Source organism: Canis aureus, chromosome 28, assembly GCF_053574225.1.
Source record: "Canis aureus isolate CA01 chromosome 28, VMU_Caureus_v.1.0, whole genome shotgun sequence".
Taxonomy (NCBI): Eukaryota; Metazoa; Chordata; class Mammalia; order Carnivora; family Canidae; genus Canis; species Canis aureus.
Window position 1 is genome coordinate 27,888,654 of NC_135638.1, and position 22,050 is coordinate 27,910,703.

At 34.6% G+C, this 22,050-nt stretch overlaps 1 long non-coding RNA gene across 11 annotated transcripts in view; it reads left to right on the forward strand.

The window, feature by feature from the left end:
• The window catches only part of LOC144300581 (uncharacterized), a 264,995-nt gene that overhangs the window by 94,680 nt on the left and 148,265 nt on the right, over positions 1 to 22,050 (forward strand). The window lies entirely within an intron of this gene.

Sequence of the window (22,050 nt, forward strand, 5' to 3'; positions counted from 1 at the left end):
CAACTTAAATTTTGTGTTCAATCACTATAATCACTCTCTTACATATATCATCAACTCCCATGCCTCTCTTGCTTCATCATATTTTCCTGATGATAACTCAAGTAAAGTAAAACTTTCTTTCTGCAATGCACTCATTCATTTGGGGAATATAAAAAAAAATAGTGAAAGGGAATAAAAGGGAAAGGAGAAAAAATGAGTGGGAAATATCAGAAAGGGAGACAGAACATGAAAGACTCCTAACTCTGGGAAATGAACTAGGGGTGGTGGAAGGGGAGGTGGGCGAGGGGTGGGGGTGACTGGGTGGCGGGCACTGAGGTGGGCACTTGATGGGATGAGCACTGGGTGTTATTCTGTATATTGACAAATTGAACACCAATAAAAAATAAATTAAAAAAAACTGCACCTATACAGTTCAGTGTAATTGGAAAAACAAAACAAAACAAAACAAAGGAAAATACACAGCTATGATAACTGGTCTTACTGTATTTATTTTACATTTGTTTTTATTTAAGTTCAATTTGCCAACATATAATATAATACCCAGTGCTGGCCTTACATTAAATTCATTATCAATCGCATCAAGGGAGTCTCAATGCAAGCATAGTATATTTTCTTTATCCATTTTCCCTTCCAACCTCCTGGATGATTTTTCATTTCTTCTATTTCTTCAAACCCCCAGTATCTCATCCTTGATCTTTACTCTCAGTTGATGTCTCAGTTTCCTCTTTCACTGAAAAAATTGAAGCATTTAAAAGAGAACTTCTTTAAATTCCTAGTAATCTATCACCCACCAAAGAGTATCTATACTCTTATATTCTACAATCTCTCCTGTTATTGTGTTCATTCATGTCTCTAGCCAGGCGGTGTCCCCATCTGTAGCATAAATCCCATCCATTTTTGCCTGTTCTCCATTTCTCCATACATTCAGTAGCATCATATTTTTTCTATCTCATTTCCATATAAGCATGCTATTAATTCACTCATAATAAAAACCATCTCTTGATATCACTTTGTTCTACAGCTGTGTTCCCAAGTTTTTCTATCCTTTGTAGCAAAACTTATTGAGGAAGTTCTCTGTCTACTGTTACCAATTTCTTTCTTACCATTCTCTCTTGTATTTACTGCAGTCAGGTTTTTCTTCCGTAGTCCATTGGGATTGCTTTTGTCAAGGTCACCAAAGACATTCACATTCATAATTTTAATTACCAGTTCTCATACGTGCACTATCTGTTGCATTGAACTCAATTGATACTCTTCTAGAATTGCTTTTTTTCCTTAATGGCCATCATTTCTCTGACATCTCTGACCCCTCCTTCTCAGTTACTTTTGCTGCTTCCTCCTTATTTTCCTGAATTCTAATTCTTAGATGTTTCTTCTTTTTTTACCTATATTCACTTCCAAGGTCACGTAATTTTCCTTTCATGGTTTTAAGTACCATTTTTATGTTGATGACAACAAAATTTGTATTGTGCAGGTAGGATCCTCCTCTTAACTTCAAATCTGTATACCCAACTGCCCATTCAACACAGATTTATCTCTCAGACAACTCCCACTTAAAGTGCTTCAAACTATGATGCTGGTGTTCACCTTCTGTTTGCTATCCTATATTGGTTATTGAGGCTACATTCTTCCAGTTACTTGGGTCAAAAACTTTAGTGTTAATCTTGGTTCCTTCTTCTTATATATGGTCCATGTTACTATTATCTCTCTCCTGGATTATTGCAGTACTTTTTAAGTGATATCTTAGCTTCTGCATTTGTCCCTGTAGTCTATACTTGACAGTCCATTTAAAATTTTAAATCCACCCCTGATATTTCACATATTCCTTCTTTGCTTTATATTTTCTCTTTAACATTCATCTCCATGATGTAAATATTTTACTGTTATCATGTTTATTATCCTTCTCCCTCCACAGCATGCATATTGCATGAGTTCAGGTACTTTTTATTTTTATTTTTTTCACTACTCTATTTTTGGTGTCTATAAAAATGCCTGACATATAGGTAGAAGCATGAAGACCCCCCCCTTTTTTTAATAACTAACTAAAGGCCTATATTAAATTTTGGTAATTGGGACAAGAAGGATAGTAGAAGATAAGATATGAGATGACCAGGAGGTAAGAATGTTAGTATAGAGGAGATAATTAAAACACTTGAATGTAAAAAAAATGTGTAAGTGTAGAGGAAAGTCAGCAGATAGAAAACAAAGAGAATCTCTAAATTGAGGAGTAGAAAGAAGAAAAAGCCCAGTTGGTCAGAGATACAGAAAAAAGAAATCACAGCATCATGGAAACTAAAAATGAGATAAGCTGCGTAAAGTGTAGTGGAGAATTTGAAGAGGGTCAGAATAAATAAATTTAATTCCATTAGAAAAATGATTTAATTGAGCAGTTTCATGATATTGATGGATCCATAAATCATATGGGAGGAGGTTAAGGAAGTAAGGGATGGCAGTGAAAGTAGTGGGGTCTGGAGGTAGGCTGCTTGTTTGAGGATCTTAATGCTATAAAATCATGTCAAAGAATAGGACAGTGATTAAAGTGGAGCAGTGGTTTCAAAGAGGAATAATTTTCAAGGTTTTGGAAATTCAAACATATTTCAAGGAGAAATAGAGTTAAAGAAAAAAAAAAAAAACTAAAGTAGAAAGAGTGACCACTAGTATAGGAATGGTGATCTCTTTGGAAGGATGGATCTCATCCAAAACAAAGAAGGTCAGGTTTTAACTTGAGAACATTGTGTGTGTGTGTGTGTGTGTGTGTGTGTGTGTGTGTGTGAAGGGGCATTACAAGAAGAGAACTGCTGCGTGAAAGTGAAAATAGTGAACCAATAGCCAAAAAAAATATTTCACTATTAGAGGAACATAGCTTTAGGTATCTAACATTAAACTGATATTGTGGATTACCTTTCAACTTTGGTGGAGGCCTCTCAAAAATACAGTAACTGACTCTGAAATAACCTAGAGAGGTGCTTAACTGTGCAAGCATGGAGAATGATTTTGTGTTCGGTACACACCATAATCCAAAGACTTTGAAAGTTCTCAGGCTGTGAGTAGATGTTAGTCTGAGGCAACCACAATCAGTGGTTGGTTAATAAAGTATGGGACTCTCCCTCCAGACCAGCTGCTCCAGGCAATCTCCTCCTTTGACTCTGCCCGAGGCAGGCCTCAGGTCTGAAGTTAACCTGGGTGGAGAGGAACTGCTTGAAATCCCTGATTCCACCACTTTTCATTCTCTGATCTTGCCCCCTTAACCTATCATGCCCTAGGTTTTTGTAATCTGTACCTTAATTTTCTCATTGCCCATCCTAAGAGCTTAATATGCAATTTTTATAATATCTAAGAAACATGAACTTTAAGCACTGCTGATGTTGTGGGTTAAGATGGAAGATTACTCAGTTTATGAAGAAAAAAATAGCAGTGATGATTGTGATGTTGAATGTGCTGATTTACTTCCAAAAATATATTTGTTCATTTGTGAGTTCTGTCGCAGTGGTTATTTTAATACAAAATTGAATGTTATTCCTGGCTGGGTAGGCAAAAGGATGCTCTTTGAAGGGGTCAGGAATAATATTTTGTGGTTAAGACTGATGTTGGTTTAGTGCAACTCATTCATTGTTATTACAATTGTTATGTTATGTAAATAAAACTGGCCTTTCTCTTCAGTGTGGTTGTGTTGTGGATTTAATTAAATTTGAAATTAGGGAAGGGCAGGGAGGCTTATCAGTTTTAAAGAAATTAAAAAAGGGTTATAACAATTTAGAGTTCTAAAGCATTGTAGTCTGTTTAAAGTTAAGATATTAAAATAGGTTTTTTAATCAACCACTGTTATATTAACAGATTCAATCCATTAAAAGCATTCAATAGAACCATATTTCCTACATAAAATTATCCCACATCAGCATTACTGTATGGTATGGAATTGACCAATGAGATGACTTTTACTTAATTGAAGGTCAAAAAATTCAGATTTTTGAGGAGGATACAGAAATAGTTTCTGGTCAGCTATAGTACCTGGAATAATCTCAAGTAGCATAATGAGATAATGACCATTTTGCTATTAAAAATCTTTCTATTAAAGGCATTTTGATTTTCAGCTAGTTAAAATTCCTCCTTTCTTTGGCAGAGGTGGGGTGGGGTGGTGGGTGGTGGTGGTACTTTTCTGAGTTGAGTGCTTTACCTTCCTAGAACATGGAATATCTGCCCAGGAGAGGAGATAAATATAGTTTTTTGTTTTGTTTTGTTTTGATTTTTCACTTGAGCACTAGTATAGAGGCATCTGTGTTCAATATTTAGTACTTACACATTAAATACAGTTCATTCATTACAGATTATTTGCCTCCCTTTCTAATTACAGAAGATTTGTACCTAGTGAAAAGTCATTATTTATAATCTTTGGCCAATTTATTTAGGGCATTAGTTAAATCTTTATTCTTTCATAATATGAGGAAGTAATTATGATAGAAGAAAGAAATGCTGATTTAAAAATAGAGGCATTCTTATGTGTTTTTAATATGAACAAAAGGGTTTTAAAAATAGTTTTAGTTTAGATTAATTCATATTGCAGGATACAGCTAAGAAAGGAGTTCACATTTGGTCTTAAAATGAGAAAAATTCATAAGTACTAACAGTGAAATTATGATGCCCAGTTGATCATGCAAATTTGACTTAATCAGAACTTTTGTCTTTTCCTATAAAACTAAAAAGACAGTTGATCATATCAATTATAGTATAAATAACGATCAGTATCAGCATAGTACAGCCAATGAAATCTATTGTTTTCAGTTAAAAGAGCTAGAGATTTTTAATCCACATGATGAGAACTAGCTTTCTTTCATTATAGTTCAATATCTACCACTTTTTCTTTTTAAAAAGCAGCCTACGTTTATTTTTTCACAATAAAAAAAAAACATTTTTAACATTATTTAAAGTAAAAGAACAAAATCTGGGATTAAAAAAAGAAACAGCTGCCCATCTGTCCCATCCCCACACAATTGTTCAAACTGACAAGCATTTATTCTGAGACCTTATTTCAGCGAATGTGGGAAATTGTGCATTTGCGACTGACTAAAAAAAATCATACTAATATTTTAGCAGCATTTTATATTGCCTCTTTCATAGATGAAATATGGTATTCTTTTCTTAAAAAGAGAGATAAAGAGAGAGAGAGAGACCTTACTATGTCACGTGATTGATTGCTATAGAGTTTTCCTTTAAAAGACATATCTGACAACACAGAATAGCAGATTGCATAGGTGGTATTCACAGTGTTCTGCTCTATAACATAAAACTTGTTTAGTAAAGTACATTTTAAAAATGGGAATTATGTGTTGTGAGCCAAACAATGTTACAAAGGCAGCTAGAAAATAGGCAATGTACAGTTGTCTTTTGAAGAAAGCAATAATATGGCTACTAGAAGATTTCTGAGAATGTCTGGTATAAATTCCAGCCTCTGACCACATGACTCAGTCTAAAATTTTCCTAGGGAAAATTCCTTCCATGTTAACATATTTCCGCTTCAAACATTCTGAACAGACATAGACAAACTCACCTTGCTGGGGTATCTCATGTATGCAATTTTATAAACAGAGGAAAATTATAGAGTCCAAGCCCCAACTTGAAGATAAAGTGCAGAGGATATAATTCCAATATCTTGCAGGTACATGTGCATGCTTTGCTTTCAACATGCATATAAAATGGCTACATGTAGAAAGGCGTTAAAACCATGGTAATTGTCGGGATAAATGAATACTGAATGTAAGAATTGTCACTATGACATGTTTTACACTACCTACATGTTAAAAATCCTTTTATGCCAATAATTTGCATAACATGCTTAGACAAGCATATGTTGTCCCTCACTTCTTAAAAGAAATGACCCAAGTTAACAGTGCAGTAAGAAATGTCTTCATATTTCATTATACACAGTTAGTGTGAGCTATAGACGATCCCACACTAACTAGAAGAAAAAAGATAGAAATAGGAATTTAGAGAACTGTTAAAGAGATAGTTGGACAACAACATATATATATATATATATATATATATATACACACACACACACATATATATGTATCTTGTGTGCATATATGCATGTGTGTATATGTGTGTGTGTTGGTGTGTGTGTATATATATATGTTATATATATATATATACTACAATTTTAGGAATTTAGAATAAGGATGTAAGGTCCTTCATGTTCTATTTCTTCTGAGGATAATTCCAGCTTAGATGATCAAAACATATGTTGAATATTTATATTTACAATACTGTGATAGTACCCACTTGATGTTTATTTTTTTTCCCCACTTGATGTTTAATCTAAAAGATTTAAATCTATTCATTCAAGTATTCATAATCAGTACAATAGTTTCAATAGTTTTTGAACACATACATTAAAACCAGCTGTCAAATCTGAAGAAAGACCAGGCTCTGGAGATCCTTGCATATGTATTTTTTTAACAACTGATAATCAATTTCTTAAAATAATTGATTTAAGCATCTGCAATGGTGACTTTAAACTGGACTCCTGACTACATCACCTATCATGTACTTTTATTCCAAACATCATCTACTAAAAAGTAAGCATGTTGCTTTAATAGACCAACTCCAATAATATAAAATGTGTTCCAGAGAGACTTTCTGCACAGCAGCCCTGACTAGCTGAGCTGCACTGAAGTCATCAGAGTTCTGCAAAATAACACAGCCGGCTTACGTGCTAGGAGAATCCATGCCCAATGGAACTGCTGCATTTACCTTCTTCTGACTTTCACTGTTTACCTGAGCTGTCTTATGAAAGTGCCATTTATCAGCTTTAATTTGAAGTTGTACATCACTTTAGTAGAAGAAAGGTGGTACACACAAATAAAGACTTTTATCAGAAATAAAATCAGTGTCGTTACTTAACAGAATGAAATATCATGATGACGAGAAGATTGGCCTGCATACCATATTTTTTCCAGAGATTTTCTATATAATCACCTGAGAAATAACTAATGAAATAAAGGTAGATAGTTTTGTGTTTGGTAATTTTTGTTCTCAGATATTTCAAGCTGGCTTCTTACCTACACAGGTTTCAGTATACAAAGGACCTAGTTGCATACAACACAGTGAGTTTTTTAAAAATAGTAAGTTCTTTCCCCCTTCACCATTTTAGATTTATTTTGAATCTTGTAATTGTGACACCTGTAATATTTGGATTTAATTCAACAGTTCTAGATTGTGCAGATTACCCTTTTCTTTTAATGAAGCTTCTAACTGAACTAAACCTCTTTGTAAGCTATCCCTTTCTTAAATAAGAAGAGTCATCTGGATAGAAGCTAATGAGTGATCCTGCTTTTCTTTGCCATTTTGGATATAAGCAGCACCCCCTGCCTCCGGCATGTTTCTCCCACTATACCTAGATCCTCTGTATGAACCAAGCTTATCTTTGGGGAAGAGGGGCGGGAGGCAGAGGTGAGATTCATGGAATTAAATCACAAACTGGGAAAGAAACATCTTTTCAGTAGTAGCTGTCTCAAAGAGCTGAGGTAGATGTTGCCTGTTTCATGCGTCCTAAGCTATGCTCCATTCATCTTATACACCTATATTAAACCAACAGATGTCAGCGTCGGGAAGCACACTAGCAGTGTTAACTCCTAGGCAAGGCTGCAGATAAATCAGTAGAAGGTACTTTATTTAGTACCTATTTTAGTACTTTACTATTAGTTTTTATACCAGGAAAAAAAAAGGAAGAAAGAAATAATTTTTATAGTATCTACACTAGTAGATCAATCCCAGTTATTTTCTTTCTTCACTTTAGTAGAGAGAGATAGAAATTGGTTGGATTGATATGATTATCTACTCTTTAGGATCAGCTATCATGTGGTGGATCTAACACTGGACTTAGGATAAAGTTCCTGGGTTCTGATGTTATCACTGCCTTACCTTCTTATTTAAAGGCAAGTTGCTCACATTTTCTGAGACTGTTCCCAGCCTATAAATTGGGTTAAAATAGTATTTTTTAATTGCCCAGAATACTGCCTGTCACATAAAATATGTTAAAGGTAGAGGGTGAGATGGTATATGAACTCAATAATCCAGGTTCTTTCAACCTTCCTATTGTAGGAATTCACATATATCTTTATATGTACCTATACATACACACATACATACTGATTTAATATTATAATACTGTACTGTACCCTCCTTTTGTTTCATTGACAATAATAGGTTGTGACTATCTTCCAATATCATATATATTACAATTCCATTTTAATTTTAGTGTAGTATTTCATAATAGGTATATACTGTAATTTAATTAATTAGTCCCATATGGGGGAATTTATAGACTATTCTTAATTCTTCATTATTACAAATAATGCTGCAATAACATAATTGCACCATCTTGGTTTTGTGTTTTGTTTGTTTTATGTTTGTCTTTTATTTTTCAAAACAGAATTTTAATGTAATCAAACTTGTCCACATTTTAATTTTTGTTTGCAGTTTTTATGATATGGTTGGAAGGCTTTTTCTAAAGCCAATTTATAAATATTTTAGTCACTTTCTGTGAGCAAATTGGTGATTTCATTGATGCAAGATGAGTTATTACTATTTATATTCCTATTATTGTTAGGTGGAAGAAATGAGGAAGAAATCCTATTTATTTATTTATTTTCCAAATGACTAGCCAGTTGTTCCAAATGGCTAGCCAGTTGTTCCAATATTATTGCCAAATAATCTATTTCCTCATTAATTTGAGTATTTTCTTATATATTATTGCACTTATTTCTGGATTGTCTATTATATTCATTTGGTTTGCTGATGTTTGCACTGTCATGATGCTTTTCAACATACTACGGGTATTGTGAAAAAAATCATTATTTATCAATTATTAACATAAAGATTTAGTAGGGAAAATTCCCAGCCAGAAGTAGGATTTGGGACAGCCTGGGTGGCTCAGTGGTTTAGCGCCACCTTCGGCCCAGGGTGTGATCCTGGAGACCCGGGATCAAGTCCCACGTTGGGCTCCCTGTATGGAGCCTGCTTCTCCCTCTGCCTGTGTTTCTGTCTCTGTCTCTGTCTCTCTCTGTCTCTCTCTCTCTCTGTGTCTCACATGGATAAATAAATAAAATCTTAAAAAAAATAAAATAAAAGGATTTGAAGTGTTGGTTCTGTGATTTCAGAACTTTGAATAAAGTCTAGAAAAGATTGGTGAGAGCAATAAGAAAAATAAAAGATGAGGGAGTGAGGGAAAATATAGATGAATAGCATTGCCATTCCAAAGGGAATTGTATGTATATGGAAGTACTGACTCATACTCTCCCATATAGCAGTGTGTATTTGTATCAGAGTGAAGAAGGGATATGATTGGATTGTTCCAGCACCAATATGGGCTCAAAGGCACCAACAAAAGGCTAAGTAAAGTGATGATCTAGGAGGCTGATGCTGGTTGCAGAAGGACATAAAACCAGGAGAACACTGATAGACTGAGAAATGAAGTAGGAATCGTCATGATATTGTAGATGTCAATGAAATTCAAGAACATGTTAAATGTAACTTAGTGTAACAGAGCTGAGTGGGTAAAGTTGTAGTCAGAGACAAGAATGTTGAAGCTTATGTGACTGTGACCAGCATAAGGAATCCATTGCTCTTTCCTTTGTGTTGCCTGTTTCTATACAAGAAATATATCAGAGAGGTGAGATATGAGCTGGATAAAATGAGAGAATAAAAGCCTTATGGACAGGGAAAGTACAGAATGCTTCTGCTGTAATGAGGCAGGCCAGGTTTAGGAGAAAAAGAGAACAAACTATTTTTTTAAAAAATGAAGCCTTATTTGGATTCAGGGTATTAGCAATATATTTAATAGAAAAAGAGGAATGGCAAGCATTTTGGAAAAAATGAAAGTGAGACTGATCTGAAATGTGGTGCAGAATTATAGATGATACGGCAGGAGAAGAAAGAGAAAGTGGGTATAAATATTTGAAAGGAGTTCTCCAAGTTCAATTAAATGCTTAGGCAAGTCCCCAAATTAAATGAGATGCCAAGAAATAGTTGGCAAGCAAAGAGTAGTAATTAAGTGCCATAGGGCTAGAAGTGCTGAGCCTTACCACATTATGCCACCTTCTCGTGGCCCCGCTCACCATCCCATAATGGAAACCTTAGAAAATACAACAAACAGACCACAGTCCAAAAATGGCACAAAAAAAGGTAACTGAAACTAGGTACGAAGGATAAACACAACCGTGGCCAGAGATGTGGATTCCAAGGGCAGCTCTGCATGGCCAAATGGGAATTTACTCTCTCATGTGAATAATGTGCCAGGCTCCTGGGGTCCAGCCTGAATGAAAGAAGATGCAGTGTTCACAGATGAAAGAAGAGCAGACTGTAAATTAATAAGCTGTAAGTGTTCTTCAAATAAAGATATCCTTGGGTTTGTAGCGCTGGTAATAACCAGAATTTTAAACTTTCAATATAAGTTCTAGTAGACAACTACCGGGCTCATGTTGCAGCCTGGGTGGAAGCTTGAAAGTACGGACAGTATAGGCCCATTCTCAGATCAGAATGTAAGTAGCAGAATCTTGAAATATCTAAGAGCTCCTACCAAAGTTCCAAGGTTAATTCATTATTTGTAAGCTATGTAAATGTGTATATGCTACTTGTGGTTTGGTTTTATTTTGATTTGGTTGTTTTAATGGTGTTTAATGCAAGTAATCCCACCTCCAAATCATTTATTTTGGTATTTTCTGTAGTTGTTTTTGTATAGGAGAGAAGTCTTTCTGGTGGAGTTGAAGAGACACTATAAAAGATTGCAATCGGCAGAGGGAAGTAACTTGGGGCTTATTTGTGCCTTAGATCAGAGTATGTAACAGACACAGTTAATTACTTTACTTCTAATGGACAGCATTACTTTTGCTGTATATGAACACAAAGGGACAGAAGCTGAATGAAAGAAGGTTCTGTGGCTACCTAAGCATTTTGCAAGGATCAGAAACCGGTTCATCCAATGAATTAGAGATGTAAGTTATTGTAAAAAGTAGAGATTCAGAAATCACTTATTAAAAACCCGTGGAGTATCTACAGTAAAAGAAATCCTCTGCATCATGATTATAAAATAGGTGGTTTTCTTTCATTCATTTTCTGAAGACAAATAATTGCACACATTCATACAGCTTCCTTTGAATGAAGTAGATCCAGGGACCATGATCTCCAATTTAGAGATGTGCAGATGGGTGCAGACAGCTCTCAATGAACTGCCCAAAGCAGTACAACCAGTGGCAGCGTGGAGAGTAGAGCCCTGCTACTGATTTAAATGTCCTCCTAACTGGCCCACATTCTCCTTTATACTCCTTAGATTCTTAAAGCCTAAATGGTCACTTGAATATAATCATTCAACATAGCAGACTGGACTATTACAATATCATAGAAATTGTAATAAGAGGCTGCTCTACTCTTGATAAATGTAACTAAATCACCAACAATATACTAAATTTCAGGTTATAGCCTCAAGTGTTTTTAACTGAGTTGAAGAAAAGCATAGAAAGCAGAAAAGTTTTCCACTTTTATAACTGACAGCCAAGAATGCATGTAATACGTTTTGTATAAAAATTACTTCTGAATGGCATTATGTGTTAGAGAATTTTGCCTAAATAAATAAATTATCTGTGAAATGGGAATAAAGCCTATGACTGCTTTGCTTTATATAGAATGAGGATTAATGAATAACCCTGACAGACTGCTCCAAAATGATTGGAAAAGACTTGAAAGAGGGATTCAGGGTATTGTCAAAACACTAGGATTAATGGGGAAAGAGATTGTGTCCAAGAGGTAATGTTAATTTATTTATAATTTGAGTGGTAAATCCAGAAGACATTTAATGTGTGCTCCCCATTAGAACCACATCCTAAATATAAAGTTAAAGCAAGTTTTATTTTATCTCCTAAGAGAAACAAATATGAAAGAAAGTTAAATTTAAGCAATAGAGATTACAACTAGATATTTTTAAATCCCATTACTTTACAATCTGCTAATTTATCATTTGTAACAGCTCAACCAGGAATGGACTGAGCTTTAATGTAACACTTGTCCTTTTTTTTTTTTTTTTAAAGAAAAGACTTCCTAATTAAGTTAATAAACAAAATTGTTCTGTTCCTCTGAAAAGAAATATTTATCTTAAACATTCAGGCTGGATTTAAGTAGCTTAATTGTATCTACCGGCTACAAATATTTTTTCAAATGTTCATTCTAACAATTCCAAATATTTTGTAGAATGTCTACCTCTCAATTCTTTATCTACTATTATTTTTATGTATTTTATGATTTAAAGTCATTCAACTGCCTTTCAGTTTTTAATCATAAACTTCAAGGTTTCTAGCGTTCAAATTGACCTGTTACCTGAGAATCAAGCTTTTCTGTAATAAGTCTCATACCCTTTCCTTTTCTTCCAACTTTTCCTAATGGTCTTAGTTTAGGCCACATGATTTCTCAAGTAGATTACTGCAGGACTTCTCTATGTCATTGTTCTTCTGGCACAGACACTGTTAACTCACTGGTCTCTCTCAGTGTTCATCTGAATACACTGTTGCCATTATAATATTTGCAAATGGCAGCCATTATTGCCACCTTTAAGAAAATTCTTAAATTTTCTATTGCTTAGAGAATAATCTGAAACCAGAATCATGTCATACCTGAGGTCCCATGCCTCACCCAAGTGTTCTTTCACAGCTTCATCTCCTAGCTCTAGAGTCCATTCACAGAGCTTACTCGGGGGGTTATTTGCTTTTCCCGGATCCCTAATCTTTCACTTTTCATGCTTCTGTATCTTTTTTTCCAAACTGGCTATTCTTCTAGAAATGCCTTGGATTAGTCTCCTAGTCTTTTCTACAAATAGGTAAACAGCTCATGTATCCGTATATATTCAAGTTTTACCATTTTGGTGTTGACTTTCTCAATCATTGTTTTTATGCACACCTAAATAGGTGAACAGCTCATGTATCCAAATATATTCATGCTTTGCCATTTCAGCATTGACTTACTCAACCATTGTTTTTATGCACACCTACTGAACTTTATAAACACATTGATAAATAATAAGGATGGCTAATGTATATTGGACACTTTTGCTAATCACTTTATGGATTATCAATTTAAAATTCACCATAATTATATGAGAATGATACATATTAGTTCCCCTCACTGATGCAGATCTTAAGGCTTAGAGAGTTTAGGTAGTTTATTCAAGGTAATTTGGTAAGTACGTGAAGTTGCTCTGCTATCATGTATTCCAATGACATTCATTTGTTTTAGGTCTATCTTTTCATACTACAAAGCAAACTCTGAGAATAGAAACAATACCTCTTCAATATCTCCCACATCCAGTAGAGATTGTAGAGTGAAATGTAAGAATATAACAATAATCAAATTGTGACAGAAACAATTCAAAGATGTAGTGAAATCGTTAGTAATAAAATTGTAAGATTTAAGATTATGTTCATCCTTGGTTTCCTCTTGCATCTGTAGTTTCATTTTATTAAATGCCACTTCTGATTTTCTATCCAACAATTATACCTTGCCTTTACTTTGCTAACAAAAAAAAAAAAAAAAAAAAGTCTGTTTTTGGGAAAGATGTGAAGGACTACATAGTTTTGGAGAGATGTCAGGAGTCAATACTAACTAATCTAAGCCAATCAATTATTTCTTCTTCGCTGGTCATTAGTTTAGGAATGTGCATGTGGTACCATTTTAGCTGGAAGAATTAGTTTTCCAGGAAGTTTCTGGGAAGTGTTTCTTAAGAGGATATATAAGAAAGAAACCAAACCCTCTCTCTCTTTTGGCATTTGGATGTGTGCAGTGCTGTGCTTCCTGGCCCTTCTGTAAGCATCTTTGATCACAAGAGGAACAGTCTCTTTGCTAAATAAGACAAAAAAAAAGGAAAGGTGGAAAGAATATGTATGAGTTTTTGTCTTGGGTGAGTTGCTGAACTGGTCAATTCTCATACTACTTAATTTCCAGACATTTCATGTGTGGTAATACATTTTCTTTTCTGCATATGTTACTTTTTTTTTTTTTTTTTTTATTGTTACCTTGTAGTAGTTCCATTATAAAGTGCCTCAGTGTGGTTTTCCTGGTATTTATGCAACTTGGTTGGGATTTCTAGGTGGATATATTTGTTGCAGATTATGGTGGATGTGTTTTATCAACTTCGGCAAATTCTTGTCTATTATCTCTTCATATATTCTTTCTAGCTGGTTTTCTTTCTTCTCTTCTGCAACTCCAATTATGCATATGTTACATTAATTGCTGTTGTCTCACAGACCTCAAAAACTCTGTTTTACTTTTTTTTTTCCCTCTCTGTGTTTCAGTTTGGATTATTTCTGCTGAAACTGTCTTCAATTTCACTTATTCTTTCTATTCTGTGTTCCATCTACTGATAAAACCAAATGAACCCCAACTTCTGTTATCTGATAACATTGATTTTATTTCTACTTTTTCCATTTGGCTCTTTTTAAAAATGATTTCCATGGCTCTGATAAAATTTCCTTTCTGTTTACTTATATTGTCCACTTTTCCATTTTCCTTTAACATATTCATCATAATTATTTAAAAGTCCTTGTCTGATAATTCCAAAATCGATTCCATTTCTGGATCTGCTTCTATTGATGGGCACATTTCCTTGCTTCTATATATGTGTCATCTTTTTATTGTGTGCAGGGAATTGTATCTAAAAAAACAGTAAAAATAATAAGTAAATAATAATAAAACTCAGAAGAGAACAGGCTCATTTTTCTCTTAGGCCTACTAGAGAGAGGAGTTGAATCAATCTAATCAATCTATAGGTGAGCTGAGACTGTCCTTACCATAGTTTAATCCAAATCACCATTGGCTTCAAATGACTAGAGATTGAAATCAAGATGTTCCCTTCAGCAGGACTGGAGATCTAAATAAAGGAGACTTTTGATATCTTTTGTGCTTTATAACCCACCATCAGCTTTTAAGCCATGGGACATATCATGTTCTCAGCAGGCTGCCACTTGGTTGAGTTCTTGTTTGTATGCTTAACTCTCCAGTGTTGAGGTTTTTGTTCTTTAGGACACTGTCCCCTCATCCCCTGCTGCTGCCATGTACCCAGGTTTGGAAAGCTGGAGGGGCAAATTTGGGGAAGGCCTAAATTACCCTTCAGGAATTTTCCTCAGTTCTTTGGCTCTACCCCCAGCTTTGGCTGGCCCTGCCTGCCTGATCATCCAAATGGTCCCTCTTCAGCTCTTCTGCTCTCCCCCAGCCTTGGACAGTCACTGATTCCCACTTGTGGGGGATGGGATTGTTTTCCCTGCCCTCAACCTCCATCAGGCTCTTGGCTCTACCCAGTCTTCTATGTGAGTATCCAGGAAAGGCCCATGGGAAAGAGTTGGTGGGTAGGTGCAGATTCTGCATATGGCTGCTGCCCCCTTAATTATAACCTGTCATGCCTGTCCATATTGGCCCTAAAAGTTTCTGAATACAACAGTGACTTCTCTTTACCTTCGTCCTTCCCTCACTGTTCCTTCAAGAATGAACGTGGTTGTGGGAAGAGCTTGTCACTCTCTAGATTTCAGTTATTTAGGTTTCTTTGCATCATCAGGTCTGTGATGATTAAAAAAATCCATATGCATCTATGACTGTATAGGTTATTTGGGTTATTCCCATTGTTAGGATGGAAGGACATTATCCTCTGTCTCTAACCTCAGTGGAAGTGGAAGTCTCTTTAAGCACTTTTAATTGAGTTTTCTGGTACTTGCTGCCTAATTTATCCTAATCAGATCTATACTATATTTGAAATTGTTCTTCAGGATGAGAAAATCATTTTAATTACTTTTTTCCTGATTATAAAATTAACCTATTTTTGTTATAGAGAATACAAAAAATACTGAAAAATCACAAAGAGAAAAATAAAAATTACCCATAGTCACTACTCATAGATATTAAGCATTAATGCCATTTTGTTATATACCGTTTCAACTTTTTTCAGTAAAATGTATTTATTCATAGTTTAAAACAAAACATGAAATTTTATAAACTACTTTCTATTTATGTAGGACTATATTATGCATATTATTAAATATTCTAAAAGCATGACTTTTAATGCAGTATTATATTTTATGATTTTTAAAGAACTTATATTTAATCAATCACATATTGGGCATTCTGAGTGTTTGGGCATTCTGAATGTTTCAGATTTCTCACAATGACAAATAGCCCTGTCATGAAAACTCTTATATACTGGAAAGGTTGAAACTTGTTGAAGGTCACATAGCTGGTTGGTGGCTGATCCTGCATCAGTTGTGGGGTCTACACCACTGTTCTTTCCTCTGCCTCTGCCCTTGACTCTACCACATGCTACTTGTAATGAAGCAATTGGAAGTGTACACTTAAAATAATTCAAATTAAAAATAAAGATCAAGGAGTTTATTATGGCAAAAATCACAACCTAGTCTAAGATCCCAGAGTGTAAGAGGTCAGCAATTCAAGAAGAATCCAAGTTAGGAAATCTAGGGCTAGGAACAGTATCTGATTAAGTGTAATGAATGGACTTCTTTTAAGATTGCTGGGTCAGGCATAAAATGGATCTTAAGTGTAATCTGCTTGCACTCTCAATACCCACTGATTGATATCATCTACTTCTCTTATAGAGCACTCACCTTGCATTGCTTACTTTTCTTAACTGAGTGGAAACTTCATCTCTCTTTTCCCAATCCTTGCTTTCAGTGCCTTGTTTTAGGATCTCACTGTTTCTATTTTTGATTATTGCAACAGCATCCTTATTGCATTTTTCAACAGTGGCCCGGTCTCCATCTAATTGATCTAATCATAGTATTTTCTCTGATTTAAATCCTGTAGTGTCTTTTTATAGATTTTAGTAAAAATCAAACTCCTAGCTTGCTACACAAGACTCTTCATGATCTTGTCCTTGCCTACCATGTTAGCAACATCATTTGCCAATACCCAACGTCGACCCTTCATCCAGTGAGTTTCCAGTTTCCCAAATAAATGTGTTTAGTTTCTCTTAAGCATTTACCCATACTCTACTAAATGCTTCGACCCTCCCTCCATCTCTCATGCCATTGTTATTCTTGTTAATTTGCACTCCCCTTTTGAAACACAGCTCCAGGTTCATCTTTATTAGAAACAGTTTATAATCCCTGAAAATAATATAGATTTTTACTCTCTGCTGCTCAAATATCCTTTTCGTACACTTATCCTAGTATCAATTGTACCATACTACAATTTCTAGGGTTTTTTTTGCATATGCAATAGTTTTGTTTTGACTTTATATTCTCAGCACTTAGCAAAGAGCCTGGATCCTAGGTATTTCTTACTCAATATTTATTGGAATACTATAATAATGGTAATATATTAATCCGAAAAAAAGTGAAAGTGCCTAATTACCCAATCATCTACCCCCTACCCTCTCTACTCAAGCCTTTGACACATCAATAAGACAACCTGTCCATTATTTTCAGAATTGTTAGGGCCAAAAATAAAAAAATCATCCTTGATATATCTCTGTCTTCCATACTCATAACTTACTCCATCAGCAGGTCATGTTGGGAAAAATGTAGCATGATTCTATTTCTCATCCTTCTGTCATTCCAGCCTACACCAAGCTATTGTCAACTAGTCTTGGCTTCATACTAATCTCCCTGTCTCTCTCTCTCTTTTTTTTCCCAAACTCTAATATTTTCACCATAGTCTATCTATTCTTTACATAATATCTGGATATAGTGTTTTTAGAAATGGAAATCATTCCGTAGTTATCCAAGCAGTTTTACCACCATATTTCAAACATTTTTTTAAATTTTTATTTATTTATGATAGTCACAGAGAGAGAGAGAGAGAGAGAGGCAGAGACATAGGCAGAGGGAGAAGTAGGCTCCATGCACCGAGAGCCTGATGTGGGATTCGATCCCAGGTCTCCAGGATCGCGCCCTGGGCCAAAGGCAGGCGCTAAATCACTGCGCTGCGCCACCCAGGGATCCCTACCACCATATTTCAGATGAAATCCATAGTTCTCTGTAAACCTGACAAGGTCCTATGTAATTAGCAATTGCTTCTCCCTCTCCATCTCTGGTCATTTCAGCCACTCCAGACCTGGATCATTCCCGTCCAATTGTAGTGATTTTCTTGAAGTTCCTCAGTACATGCTGATCTTGATCTTACCTCAGGGACTTTGCATTTGTTGTGCCCTTGGCTGAAATGCTCTTCTTCATATCATTCAGGTTCCAGATCAGTGTATTGCTATAGGTCCCATCCTATCTGTGGTCTCATTCTCTAATCCTCTTATCTTCCTTTTATTTTTTTTTTCCCCCGTAGCAATTTATCACTAGAGATTACACAATGTATACATTTTGTTTACTTTACTTGTTTATTTTCTGACTTTTCACTATAAGTTCCATGATTCCACAAACTTTGTCTTGTTGTACTAGTGATAAATATTTATCAAACATATAAATTAAGGATGCATTCAAGTCTAGGTTCTACTTTTTCTATACTTTTTATATGCTGTTTTATTGGAAGATCTTTTCAATTTTATGAACATGATTCCCTGTAAAAAATATGTAATACATCACAATATAGACACTCAGAGACATACACATAACTGATAAGTGTGTTTCACAAAACAGTACTTATCTTTACTATATGAAATGCATTCTCTTATGAACATGATTCCCTGTAAAAAATATGTAATACATCACAATATAGACACTCAGAGACATACACATAACTGATAAGTGTGTTTCACAAAACAGTACTTATCTTTACTATATGAAATGCATTCTCTTTTTTCTGTTCTGTTCTATTCCTCATAAAATTGATTTTACTTCTTAGTTATGGATTATAATCAGGGTTACTTCTTATGGCTTTGTAGGCAGCATCCTGCCAAAGAGGTTATAGCCAGATTTATGTATATATGTTTGTATCTACATAAAAGTAAGAGTGCAACATAGGCACATATTTGAAAGTACTTATTACATTAAATTTATTTTCAGAATAACAGAGTTATAAGAAAACATAAATTTAGTAAAGTTTTTCCTGCAAAATAGGATCTTGCTTTTTTATTCAACTAGAAATTTATTTTGAAATATTGGCTTAGCTTTGAGATAATATTCATTTTTTTAAAAATTGAATTAACTATAAAGTTAGTTCAAGCAACAGTTACACAAAATATTTTGTATGTAAGGAAAATAATTATAAAAAACAGGAAAAAAGTTGGTATTTTTGCTAAGAAAATGTACATGACAAAAACCTAAACATAAACCTAAGAATAAATGAAAGCCATTCTCTTGAGTTCTGATCTTGGCTTCTTTAGCCAGGAGTCCAACTCAGGGAGTAAGAAGATAGGTTTACCTTCTTTTTGAACTTGTCTTTAGAGGTAAGTCTGGCAGCATGGGGAGTGTACATTTAGGGGCTCTGTGGAAAAAATGACACTGATGAAGGAGGGTCAGAAAAGTTGAAATAAGGTCAAGGGATTATTTCTGTATCCCCCCCTTTTTTTAAGCCTGTAAATTTCACTTAGATTTGTCATGTTCATTCATCTTGTTGCATTTCTCAGACAGAACACTGGGGAACAGCAAAGAGAATTTTATTTATATAAATTAATGTGCTAATTAGCAGCAGTCTCACAGGTCTTGGAAAATCGCCCATTTCATTTTATTGCATATTAAAGATTGGGTGTCCCAACCCTTGTATGCCATTGGAAATGAAGAAATAACCCTACCAAATATTTTTGCCACTCCAAAGGGAAATGTTAAATATAGTGGCCTCACGCTCATTTTTTGAGTGCTTTTTAGTAGCCTTTTTTTTTTTTTCTATTTGTGCCTTTAGTCTAGAATCTCTCTTTTTCTTTTTTTTTGGGGGGGGGAGAGACTAAAGTCCTGTAACATTTTAGCTCTTGAGTCTTATTATATCAATCAACAATTGTGTTTATGTTTAAAATAGCATGTGTGTATGTATGTGTGTGTATATATATATTCTGATATTTATATATATATTCTGATGTGTGTGTGTATATATATATATACATATATATATATATTCTGACATATCCAGAAAAAAGTATTATGCTAAGAAACAAATAAACCACATAAAAATGCATAAATATGAAACTCAAAGGCTGGAAAATTTTAATTAGTATTTTAAATTTTTGGATGCCATCCCTTTAAGAGATGAATTCCAAAAGGTTGTATTCTCATCTGGGATCTATCAGTATTGAGCGAACAATCTTCATCAGCTAACTGAACTTTTCTTCATTTTGATGATTGCACAATGAGTGAAATATTTGTCTTTTTCATATGTCAGAATCATATTTTGGAAAGAAATAAAAAGTGCTTTAGTTCTATTGGAAAAGCTCTGAACTTCCGTAATTCAATGATACACTCATGTGATATTCACTACCACCACACACACAAACTCCAACTAAATGAATACATATGAATGTTAGTTATTATTTAATACCACATCAAATACTAAATTGATACAAACATACAATTTGTTTCTGCCCATCCCTCTTTAAGATTTAGAACAACTGGCCTGGTTCATTTTTCAATTTTGTTTCCTTCAACTACTGCCCAAGAGGAGGATTTGTTTTTTTCTACATCTCTTAATGACTCCTTTCTACCAAAATAAGCACAAGACTCTTTTTAACAGATAGGTGGTTTGTGAAGTTGGTTTGTGAAGTTGAATCACAAAATAGCCTAGGCCTTCTGGAAAACTCAATTCCTGATTTTTCTTCCCACAGGTAAGTCTTAGTGACCACTGATGAGAAGGATGTCCTATCCTCTCTATCTCCTCTATGTCTTTGAAGTTGAAGGAATGTTTTTGTGTTGAACTATCTTAAATAGTTCTTGTGTATCCCAGAAAAAGAAACACAGCATTTTAATGATCCTTTTTATCTTTTGTGAAATAGAAAGAACACCAAAGAAAATGTCACGCAAAGGGTAGGAGATGAAAGCAATGATTATGGCACATAGAAGTGTTACATGTTTCCATAGGTCTATAGGATCATGAGTGACACAGCACAATGCAAAAGGGGTAGGTACACTTCTGAGATGGTCTCATTCCTCTTCCTGCCAATCAATCAATCAATCAATCAATATCCAGAAGGAAAAAGGTAAAAGAATACTATAGAATAAAGAGCACTACACCGATCATTGTGTTATGTGACCTTGGTGCTGGTCTTGGCTCTACTACAAAAGACTTACTTCAATTCAGGCCAAATTGTTTCAGTTCACTGGCACATGTCCTTTCACCTGTAGAGTGAAATGGCTGGCTTCAGTAAGTCCTCAAGTCCATTCTAGTTCCATGATTCTGTAGCTGTATGTTTATGTCTCAGAGACTATATAAACTGTTAACAAATTTCTACATATTGGCTATTGCAAACCACTAAATAAACCATGAAAAACAGTAGTGGAGAACTTTGCCTTCAATGCTAGGGTAGACAGAGTTCTCTAAAAAATATTATATAATAAAACTGGCAAGATAAACAAGCAGCTTGGTAACTCTTTCAATTTTTGTGTTTAAAATATTCTAGAGTTGAAATAAAGTAGTTCTCATCTGTTAATAGCTATGTGCAGTAGACAGCATGATTTAATATAAATACTGTCCAGGGAGGAAAAAAACAAAGGAGATCCTATAGAAATGATAAGCGATAGGCTCGCAGCTTTTTAAAAGCTATTGCATACTTTATTCTGTTTTAAGTCTTTTTTTCTAAAAGCCAATCGAATGAGGACTATTTGGGAACATCAGCGTTAGCCTACCAGACAATGGCATTTGCTTCTTGAATTATTCTATTAGATTCTAACCTTGGCACAGTATAACCCTTTTGCTGAAATATTTATAATTGCCTAGTAACATGGGAAATAAACAATTTATTCCTATTATCTGTGTGCATGTTTTGATACAGAAGAAGCAAACTGTGAATGACTAGATACTAATAAGATCATGGAATGTCCCCAGCTTGTCATAATGGCTAGTAACAAATATTTGCATGAAGCCTTGGTTATCCAAATATTCCTTGTGAAGAGTGTGGCTGAGTGGGTTTGATTT